A 10,362-nucleotide genomic window follows, 5' to 3' on the forward strand; every position below is an offset into this window, starting at 1 on the left:
CATGAGATACATTATTTTTAGAGAAGGTAATGGTGTGTGAAGTGTTATACTCCCACCATTCCCCTCCTCACCATTCAGAAATGGATTAAAAAAGGAGACGAATAGAGCTAAATTAAGTTGTATTCTTTGTATTTAGTGTAAAAACCATGTTTCTGAGCTTATCTCCTGACTTAAGTTCATGCATGCCAATGATCCCCATGTTTTCAAGTTTTGCATGTTAGTATAAACTCATGCATGCCATGTTTTGCTTGACATATAATGATATAAATACTTGCATGTAGGTTTTAGGTTGTGATCTAAAGGAATTAGTAGAGTACTATCAAGTTTAAATGATTTCATGGCTATATGTTCAAGTTTGTGAGGTTTTAGTCTTGATATAGCTTTGCATGCACTAGATAATGAATTGACTTTCTATATTAAAATATGATAGGTTGTTAAATGAGCATAATCCGTGGGTATCATGAATTGGTTTGAGGTTAAACATTCGAATATATGCATGATAAGTTCAAAAATGAAGTTAATTGTCATGTGTTCATAGTTGTATTTATATATCATTGGTTATTATGATTTTTAGAGTATGGAATGATCTCTTCAGTAGATAATAGGTTGAATAAGAGGGAGTGTGATTTTGTTTTTTTGATCCTTGTGGTGAAGTATTTAGGGCCGAATGGGAGTAAGGAAGGAAGGATAGTTTAGCTTGAGTGTTGAGTTGAAGTTTTGGTCAAAAGATTGGAGTATTTTGAGTGGGAATTTGCGAGGCCCTAGGAGGTCCAAGCACCCGAATGTTGAGTCATAGTATAGGCTTGAGTTCAGTAGCCTTAAGGTGAGGAAACTCTTTGGTTTTGATGGGTGCATTGGTGTAAAACCTAGAGTAACCCAAAACAGAGACAGTTGTGGAGTTAGTGCATTTAGGGTCCAATTTAGGATTGGTTTTGGATAAGTAAACTCGGGCCTTGTTAGGTAAAGATGTAATGGATTCTAGGGAAGCTTAGTAAGCCATTATAACCAACCTTAGAGCAAGATTAAAGAGTTTTAAGTTGGGTAAAATAGGGCAGTTTTCAAAGTTGTAATATGTAGAATTGTGTCAACGTCATAGGAAGCCATAGGTGAGCCCAAGTGAGGCCTTAGTGTCAAACCAAGTTTGGGAGTTATTTTTATGAGTAAGGAGTTAGGACAAAGTCATATTTTAGTGAATGCGCTAAGTATAAAGGTTCGAAATTGCCAAGGAACACAAGGTGGTGCCGAATGGTGCTCTCGGGAAGGTTGGGCTTGTGTGAGGTGTTTGTGTAAAAATAGGTGAGGTCTATGCGTGTCTTGTTATGTTTAAGATAGTTAAAGGTCATTAGAAGGGAATGTGCTAAGAATACTCAAAATAATTGGATTTATAGTACCTAGAAATTTCAAGGTTTGGTGTCTAAGAATGAGGAATAGCAAAGATCGAGTGGTCAAATATAGAGCGTCTTGAGATCATTCGATACTTGTATGATTATGTGAATTATGTGCCATGTTTCTATGTGACTCTTATAAGGATATGTGATTATGTGCACTAAGTGGTTATGTGATAGAGATGCATGGTAATAAGTGAATTCGTATATATGTGTTGCATTAGAGTCGAATAGTATAAGAGTCATTCGAGTTGTGTATAGAACCTTTAGTAATGAGCTTGTATATATGTGTAGGTTCAAGAGAAGATAGAGAAAAGACTCTTAACATCAAAGTCGAGTAGGGGAGCTCAAGGTTACTTTTGTGTTAGCTAAGGTCGTTAGTAGAGGCAAGTGTCCCTACCCTCACTTATCGTGCAAGTGATATTTTCTTTAAACTCCATTATGCAAGTATTCCCGAACGTTCTTGATATATTGCAAGTGCCCCATCCCTTTCAAACTCATATTATGCAAGTACTCTATTTTTAACTTGTGGTTATTGCGAGTGATTCTCTTTTATACTTATTTATGCAAGTATTCATGTCTTTATTTATCGTGCAAATGATGATCTCTTTAACTCATTTTATTCAAGTGTATCACCCCATTTTCAAACTTACCTTATGCAACTGTTGTGGCATATCCTATTGATTAGCGTAATGATCCTTTTCGATACTTTCTTCCTTAGTCATTGAATCATTAATATTTATCCTTGATGACCCCACTAGTGAGAGATAGTTTCCCTTGATAATGAAATAAATTGATATCTTTACTTAGAATTCTTGGAATTTCCCTCTGACATCAGTTTTATAAATGAAATTGCTTAAAAGAGATTTTCAAAACAAAAGAAATATTTTGTGAGATTACTGAATTGGACTAAGATGCAAGTCCCTTTCACATTTATGATATTAGGCTTAAAATTTGCCTAGGGATCCAAATTAAAATTTGTTAGAACCCGATGAGGTTCGGGATTACTTCGCGGCTGATCACCGGCTGTAATCCGTAGCGTCATAAAATAATTTTTGAGCAATGATTTGATTTGAAAATGATTTTGACTTGAATAATGATGTCATCCACCCCAACTTCAAATTACGAATTGCTATATTGTTAAATTTTGTCTTATTATATATCTTGTTGAGCATTTGGTTCACTTCTTACTATTTATTCATGTTATTTCAGCTAGCAAGTATGGTTAGATTCAAGTAGACTACTTGTAAGTCCACTAGAGATGATGAGGCTTATGTGAGAGCTGAGATAGTATAGACGGCGATTGTGTGAGGACCGGTAGTTCTGTAAAAGATGTAATTGATGTTAGTGTTGGACTGTTCAAACACTGAACCTTTGCGATCTTGGATTTTGTTGTAAACAACCATTTATAATAACTTATATTTCTCAGTTGATTATCTTTTAGTTATATTTTCGGGTTGTGACATAGGGTGTTTTTATGTTTCAATTGGGGTTTTTGTTTTTTAGGTTTTTCTTTGTTAATTTCTCTTTGTATTTTGTTTTATCTCTGTGTTCCAGGACTAATTTGTTTTGCTTTGGTGTCTAATTGAATTTCTTGTCTTGTGTATCTACATTAAGGTACTCCCTCTCTTTGATTCATTTTTATTTGATGAATTTATTTATATATGTGTTATATGATATATATTTTACAATTCATTTCTCTATGTAATTCCCTCATCTCTACCTCTCTGTCTTTCTCTATGTATGAACATATACATTGCTGTATATGTGGTATAAATATGCTTCTAATCAAATTTCTTTTTTTTTGTTATATATATGAGTATGTTCTTTGTCCTCTAAATTTGTATAAACTAATTGTATACTTTTTTTCCTTTAAACTTGTATAAATTAATATTTATAAACTAAGAAGTCAGATGAGTTATATAATTATATGTTCTTCGGGTGAAATGTAGAGATGTATTTAATCAACGTAGTAGAACTGAATTTTTAGATAGCACCTTTGTCGGTATCTCTTTAAGCCACTATGTCTCTTTTGTTGTACTAATTTATTAAGAGTACACTTGTGCTACTTGTACTAAGTGAATGTAGAGAGCCTCCCTCAATTATATATACTCGTGAATATTTTGGCGGTGTTTTGAAGAGGAACCTTTTTGGAGTTTTAAGTTAATATAATTTATAACTTAGAAATACTGTTGCTCCTTATATTAAAAAAAATAACTAGTAATATTATTTTATCAATGAAAGTGTAATTTTAAAGACAAGTTTGATTTATTAAAACACATGTTTCCCATTTGTCTTTTGTTGTTGGATGTGGCATTTTAGATAATAAGGAAAAATTATCGGCAAGATAGCTAAGTTCTGCATATAGAAAAATTTCTCCTAGGAAAAAGTTGATTGCCTAAAGATTACAGATCCCCTCCAGAGCTCCTAACCAGAGCTTCTAACATATAAACTTAAAGCACAAGCTTAAAAATTAAAATATGCTGAAAAGTTTGTTGCAACCATATCTTTTGTCGCTAGAGTTATCGTGGGTAGGTTTTCATTACATTTTTCTTAAAGATTTAGTCTTTATAAATTAACTTTAGCTTTATACATAACTTGTTCACATTTTGCTTATAAGGGAGAAAAGTGTTGCTTTCGTTGTTTGAAAGTGTTTCTTTTTTTTCATTAAAATGAAGTTATCGGACCCCTGATCGTCAACGAAGGTTGTCGGGTTACAACCATAACTAGACGATGGACAAATGGTGCTATTGGGCCGAAGGTATGTATTGTTTTATATTTTTAATTTCTCTTTTGAATTAGAAATCGATCTATCAATTATTTCATGTAGTTAAGTTAAGGTTATATCTCTTGAAGCATTTTGACTCACGGTAATTTGTAACACTTAGTAGTCTAATTTTCATATATACATATGACGTCCAAAAAAATGAGAATTTAAAGCCCCGTCTTTTTAGAATTTTACGAGACTTCCTTAGTCCACTGTTAGGGCTGAAACACGCGCTAATATTCATGCAAGTATACGTGATCGCAAGTAATATAGAAGTAATTCTAGTTCGTTCCCACATGCACTAGTTAGGCTAATTTTAATCAATGTATTTATGCAACAATGGTATGGCTATTATCCAATGCTAAGACGATTAACAAAGTGAGGTTGTTTATAACTAAGATTAACTAAGAGATTATACTAAAGAGCATTAACTAAGAGATTAAAGAGAGTTGAATACTATATGACACAAACATGGGATTCTAACTTTATTAAATACTTCATCCAAGAGTTCTTAACCTTAGCATGTAATGGTGATGACACTAATCAGACAACAAAAAACTGGTAAACGCCAACTTTCGTTGTACGAACCCATACTACCAGACATCCACAAAAGAGATAGAAGCTGAATAGATACCAATTATATTGAGACTCTATATGTCTATAGAATTTGACAAGATAATGGTTTAATACATAAGTTATCTATCGTGATTACATAGGGCAAGTAAGATGGTTAAAATTACCTACGAATCATGCATAACAAATATATGAACCTATGCTAGCATGGCAAGTTCTAAACCCTTAAATTCACTTTCACTTCATTAAAGATTAACACGCTATCTTATAAGTTCGCGACGCTCATAAGACGAATAAGCACAACAAATACTAGGTTTTCATACAATCACCACACACTAAGGCATCGAAACGAATTAACTAAAGAAATCCATAAATAAATCCGTTAGAACCCCAAGATAACGATTAGCCCATAACCGGATTCATCATCAACGTGGGTTCCGATGAAAGCATCGTATAATAAACATAGTCTTTATACTGAATAAATAATAAAACCAAGTACGAAACACGAGTATAGGTTCACAAGCAAGAAAACTAGCATCCAAAGTTACAACTTAAAACAAAGAATCACAAGAATAAACTATATCCTCTTCGTCTTGGTTGAATTGTGCTCTACGGTCTTCTTACGCCTTCTCCTTAAGCTTTGGTACGTCTTGTTATAAAAAACGACCTTAAGTTATGTTTATATAGCAGCCCATGCAGATTAGAAGTCTTCTGAATCAAAATTAGAGTAGAAACCGGATTCTTTGAATTCCACCTGGCACGGCTGCGTGCTTCACCAGCGCGGGCGCGATGCATCTCTGGACGGCGCGCGCTACTACAGCGCGGGCACGCGAATCTCTGAAAAAATTATGCTTTCTTCTTTTCATGCTGATTTGAGTTGGTCTTTTCACGAGCTTTTATTCTATACACCATCCTAACACCATATTAGCATCAAAACAATGCCAATTCATCTGAATTCCTGTTAAATGCCTGAAATGCAAAAACACTACAAAATACGTTAAAAACACCAACAACTCGAGTACAAAACACCAATTCAAAGCTTTACGGAGCGTTATAAAGTGACACAAATACCACTCAACATACCCCAAACTTGAATCGATGCTTTCCACAAGCATAAACAGACTTAAAGAACAAGAAATAAAAATGCATGAATGCAACTATATGAATGCAACAATCCCCATAGAATAACTAAACCAATCAATAAGCAATATCTCAACAAATACAGTTATTCGCATAAAGATCAATCAAACCCCACAAATTAACTTTCAAGCCAAAAACGTGCGTGTGTGCAAATGCTTACAGATATACCATCGCAACTAGATCAATAATCATGACTCACTACTCATCAAGGTAATCGCAAGGATATAAATAGAATAAAAGCTAAACTCAAAATAACTTATCACACTTTAATTCTTATAGCGGAATTTTATATGGATTTATGCTTTTATTCACAACATAAAAATAACACAAATATACTTATTTGATCGTGCAATGAGTGAGGTCCACAAAACACTTATACAATAATACCCATGTAGCGAACGTTAGGTTAGCGGATCCCAGCCTATAAAAAGCCTTAGGTCACTAGGCACAAAGTCCCCTAAGAACTTAATAACTCGAGTATTAAAGAGCCCACTCGTGATAAATTATGCATAAACACATATTTTTTTTCTTTTTTCATTTTTTTCATAAATTTTTGAACGAGTGTGTTTCGTTCCATCCTGTTCAACCCTATACTACTCATATAAAATGAGCTGGCTACTAGCCATTTGACACCTAGCCACAACAACTAGCAATGAAATCCAATTTCCTCCAATTTTTAAATATTCATGTTATTTTATCATTAAGAGAATATCCTAAATTCTAAATATAAAAGAGCGATTAAACCTCAATAAACAAACAAACCATGACCATGATCTAGTCCTCAAGCAACCTATAAGACTTAGTGAAATACAATTGCTCCTAGCATGCAAGTCAACTCGATACGACTTAACATCACTAAGCATGACATCACTACACTAGCATCAATATCACAAATCAATCGGAAAAATCATCTAAGGGATCATGTTATTATGCAAATGCATGAACTATATGCAACAAACTATCATACAAAAAAGGGATGACAATCGGGTCGGATCGGGTCGGGTATTGCAGAATCCATATCCAAACCCGAAAATTTTATCCATACCTGAACCCGACCCGAACCCGAAAGATACCCGAAAATGAATACCCGAACCCGATCCATCGGATTTTGGATCGGATTCGGGTATACTCGAAATCCGAAATATTTTTGAATTAGATATTCATACCCGAACCCGGAATCTGAAAAATTGTATAATTACTGATATTGCAAGTGTTTGTGATTGAACACGTGACTTGTAGAGAAAGAGTTGTAACGTGTCAATTTTTAATATAAATTTAAAAATATATGTTCTAAAAATTATATTATAATATGTATAATATATATTAATAAATATATGTATATATATAATTTTTAAAAGGAAATTTGAAAGCTCGGAACAAGAGCAAGGAAGCTCAAAGTTTAGAGGAAAGTTTGGAAGGAATGGTAGAGGTCAACACCAAAAGTTTCAGAAGTTTAAACCCGGTAACGGAGCTCAGAAAAACCGTTTCCAGAAAGCAGGACAACCGGGGAAGGATAACAGACCTCAGATTCAAGAATGCAAGAATTGTGGGAAGAGACACCCGGGAAGGTGTAATAAGTTGGACGTGACATGTTTCAAGTGCAACCAGAAAGGACATTATTCTTTGGAGTGTCCAAATGGAGCAAGGAACCCTGACTTGGCTTGTTTCAAGTGTGGGAAGGTGGGCCATGTGGCCAGGAATTGCAAGGAGCCTGTTCAAAAGGCCAATGTTCTTAGGATTGCTGGACCGCGATCTCTCCCAGCACCGTCAGCTCAACCTAGAGCTAGGACTTTTAATATGACAATGAAAGATGTGGTGCAAGATGTGGACTTGGTAGCAGGTATGCTTGTTATAAACTCCATAGAAGTAAAAGTATTGATGGATTCTGGAGCAACTAGATCTTTTATCTCTGAAAATATTCTTGATAAGTTAAATTATGTTGCGTACCCTCTGGAACCTAATTTGATTATAGAGGTAGCAAATCAAGAGAAAGTTATTATTAATAAGATTTATCCTGATTGTGATGTGGTAATAGAAGGTCGGCACTTTTCTGCTGACTTAATTCACTTTAAGTTAGGCGAATGTGAGGTTATACTAGGAATGGATTGGTTGTCAAACCATGAGGCGCAAATAGAATGTAAGAGTAAGAAGGTGAAGTTAAGGACGAAGGATGGTGAGGAAGTGATATTCAAAGGAAAGAGGCAAGAGAAAAAATTCCTAACGGCTATCGAGACAAGGAGATTATTATGCCAAGGATGCGAAGTTTATTTGGCTCATGTTATGGATGTGGAGAAAGAATCCGTGAGGATCGAAGATATCCCAATAGTAAGAGATTTTCCAGATGTATTTCCTGATGAATTTCCTGGACTACCTCCAAATAGAGAGATCGAGTTTACGATTGATTTGGCTCCTGGAACGGAACCAGTATCGAAAGCTCCCTATCGTATGGCGCCAGCCGAGATGAAGGAATTGGCAGTACAGTTGCAAGAATTGTTGGATAAAGGACTAATTCGGCCGAGTGTATCCCCGTGGGGTGCACCGGTGTTGTTTGTAAAGAAAAAGGTTGGAAGTATGAGATTGTGCATTGATTATCGCGAATTGAATAAGTTGACAATTAAGAATAAGTACCCTCTACCGCGAATCGATGACTTATTTGATCAGTTAAAAGGAGCGTCGTGTTTCTCCAAGATTGATTTAAGATCTGGGTATCATCAATTAAAGATTAAAGCGGAAGATATACCCAAGACAGCGTTTCGAATGAGATATGTACACTACGAGTTTTTGGTAATGGCGTTTGGCTTGACGAACGCGCCAGCCGCATTTATGGATCTTATGAACAGAGTGTTCAAGCAATATTTGGATAAGTTCGTTATTGTGTTTATTGACGATATACTGATTTAGTCCAAGACGGAAGAAGATCATAAGGAGCATTTGAGGATTTCCTTTGAAATTCTGAGGAAAGAGAGGCTGTACGCTAAGTTTTTGAAGTGTGAATTTTGGCTACAGAAAGTGCAATTTCTTGGTCATGTAGTTAATAAAGAAGGAATCAAAGTAGACCCAGCCAAGATAGAAGCCATGTGATCGAATTGGAACCTGTAAAATTCAACCGGATTTGTCTTATGTGGAACAACCAGTTCGAATCTTAGACCGAAATGAGAGGACACTTAGAAATAAAGTTGTACTTCTAGTTAGAGTGTTGTGGAGAAATCCACTAGTGGAAGAATCAACTTGGGAATTAGAAAGTGAAATGCAAAAAAAGTATCCCCATCTATTTGCTTAGAATAGATTCTGGGGACAGAATCCTTTTAAGGAGGGTAGATTGTGACGACTGAGAATTTTGCGACATAATTAAGTCAATAAAGTATGCTTTATGTGATGTGATTATAATTATGTGATTAAGTGTTGGTTAATTGTCTTTACTGTATATTAGAATCTAGGAGCGTAAATAGAAGCGTTCCAATTTAAAGAGTCAGCTTAGGAGTTAAGTTGTGTTGTCGGGCCGTCAAGTAGAACGGAACCCGTCTTAAAAAGGGATTAAGGTATTTAAAATGTGAACTATGTGTTATTATGTGAAATGAAATGCTTGAGTAAAGTAATGCGTTCTAATGACGTGTCGGTCGATAATGATATTGTGAAGCATAATTGAAACACTGAGCATCGGGCCGTCAGGCTGAACGTGACCTGGTACGTGTAGAAAGGAATAAAATTAAAGAAGGACAAATTTTATGATCAGACATGAGTTGTGATGTGTTCGTATGTGTGCTTTCTTGTCTGTATGCATGATTACGTGATCTGTTGACATTTTTATGGATTTAAGGGAATTATTTAATTTAAATAAGGTTTATTTAACCTTCACATATTTTTATAAAATTATCTTAGTAAGATAAAGGCATGAGATTTGTTCTGTTATCTTCGTAATAGTCCTAGAAACTTTCTAAAAATGATGGACGGATTTATTTGGAGATCGTTGCATTATAAATTGATTTTTTTGTGGTAAAATGCTATTATTAGCACAAACTTGTGAAAATCATATAAAATCAACCGTTCACTCAAACGTTTATTATGAGTAATGGTTGGAAAGCTAATTTCGAGATCTACGTCTTAAAATTGTCATTTGCAATAATTTTCGACTTTCCAAGAGGGATATATTCAATATTCGATTTCTATCTTATTTAAGTAAAAAGAAAGGATTAATAAAAAAAGGGATTTAGTAGATTACTAAAATACCCTTGGCCCTAATACAGATATAAACTAACTCTCCCCTCCCTTCTTTCTTCTTTCTTTTCACGTGAGCATCCTCCCCCTCTCCCTCACTTTCTTTCTTCCTCTCTCTCGAACACTCTCTCTCTCTCTCTCTCGGCTCTCTCCCCATCTCTCTTCTCTCTCTTGCATGCAACACCGAATACTCACTCAAATTCAAAGATATTACCATCTATAGCTTCTATTTTCGGTATACTACTCAAACACCACTTGCATGTAAGTGTTTATGGTTCCATC

Source organism: Apium graveolens, chromosome 2, assembly GCF_009905375.1.
Source record: "Apium graveolens cultivar Ventura chromosome 2, ASM990537v1, whole genome shotgun sequence".
In the NCBI taxonomy this organism is placed as follows: domain Eukaryota; kingdom Viridiplantae; phylum Streptophyta; class Magnoliopsida; order Apiales; family Apiaceae; genus Apium; species Apium graveolens.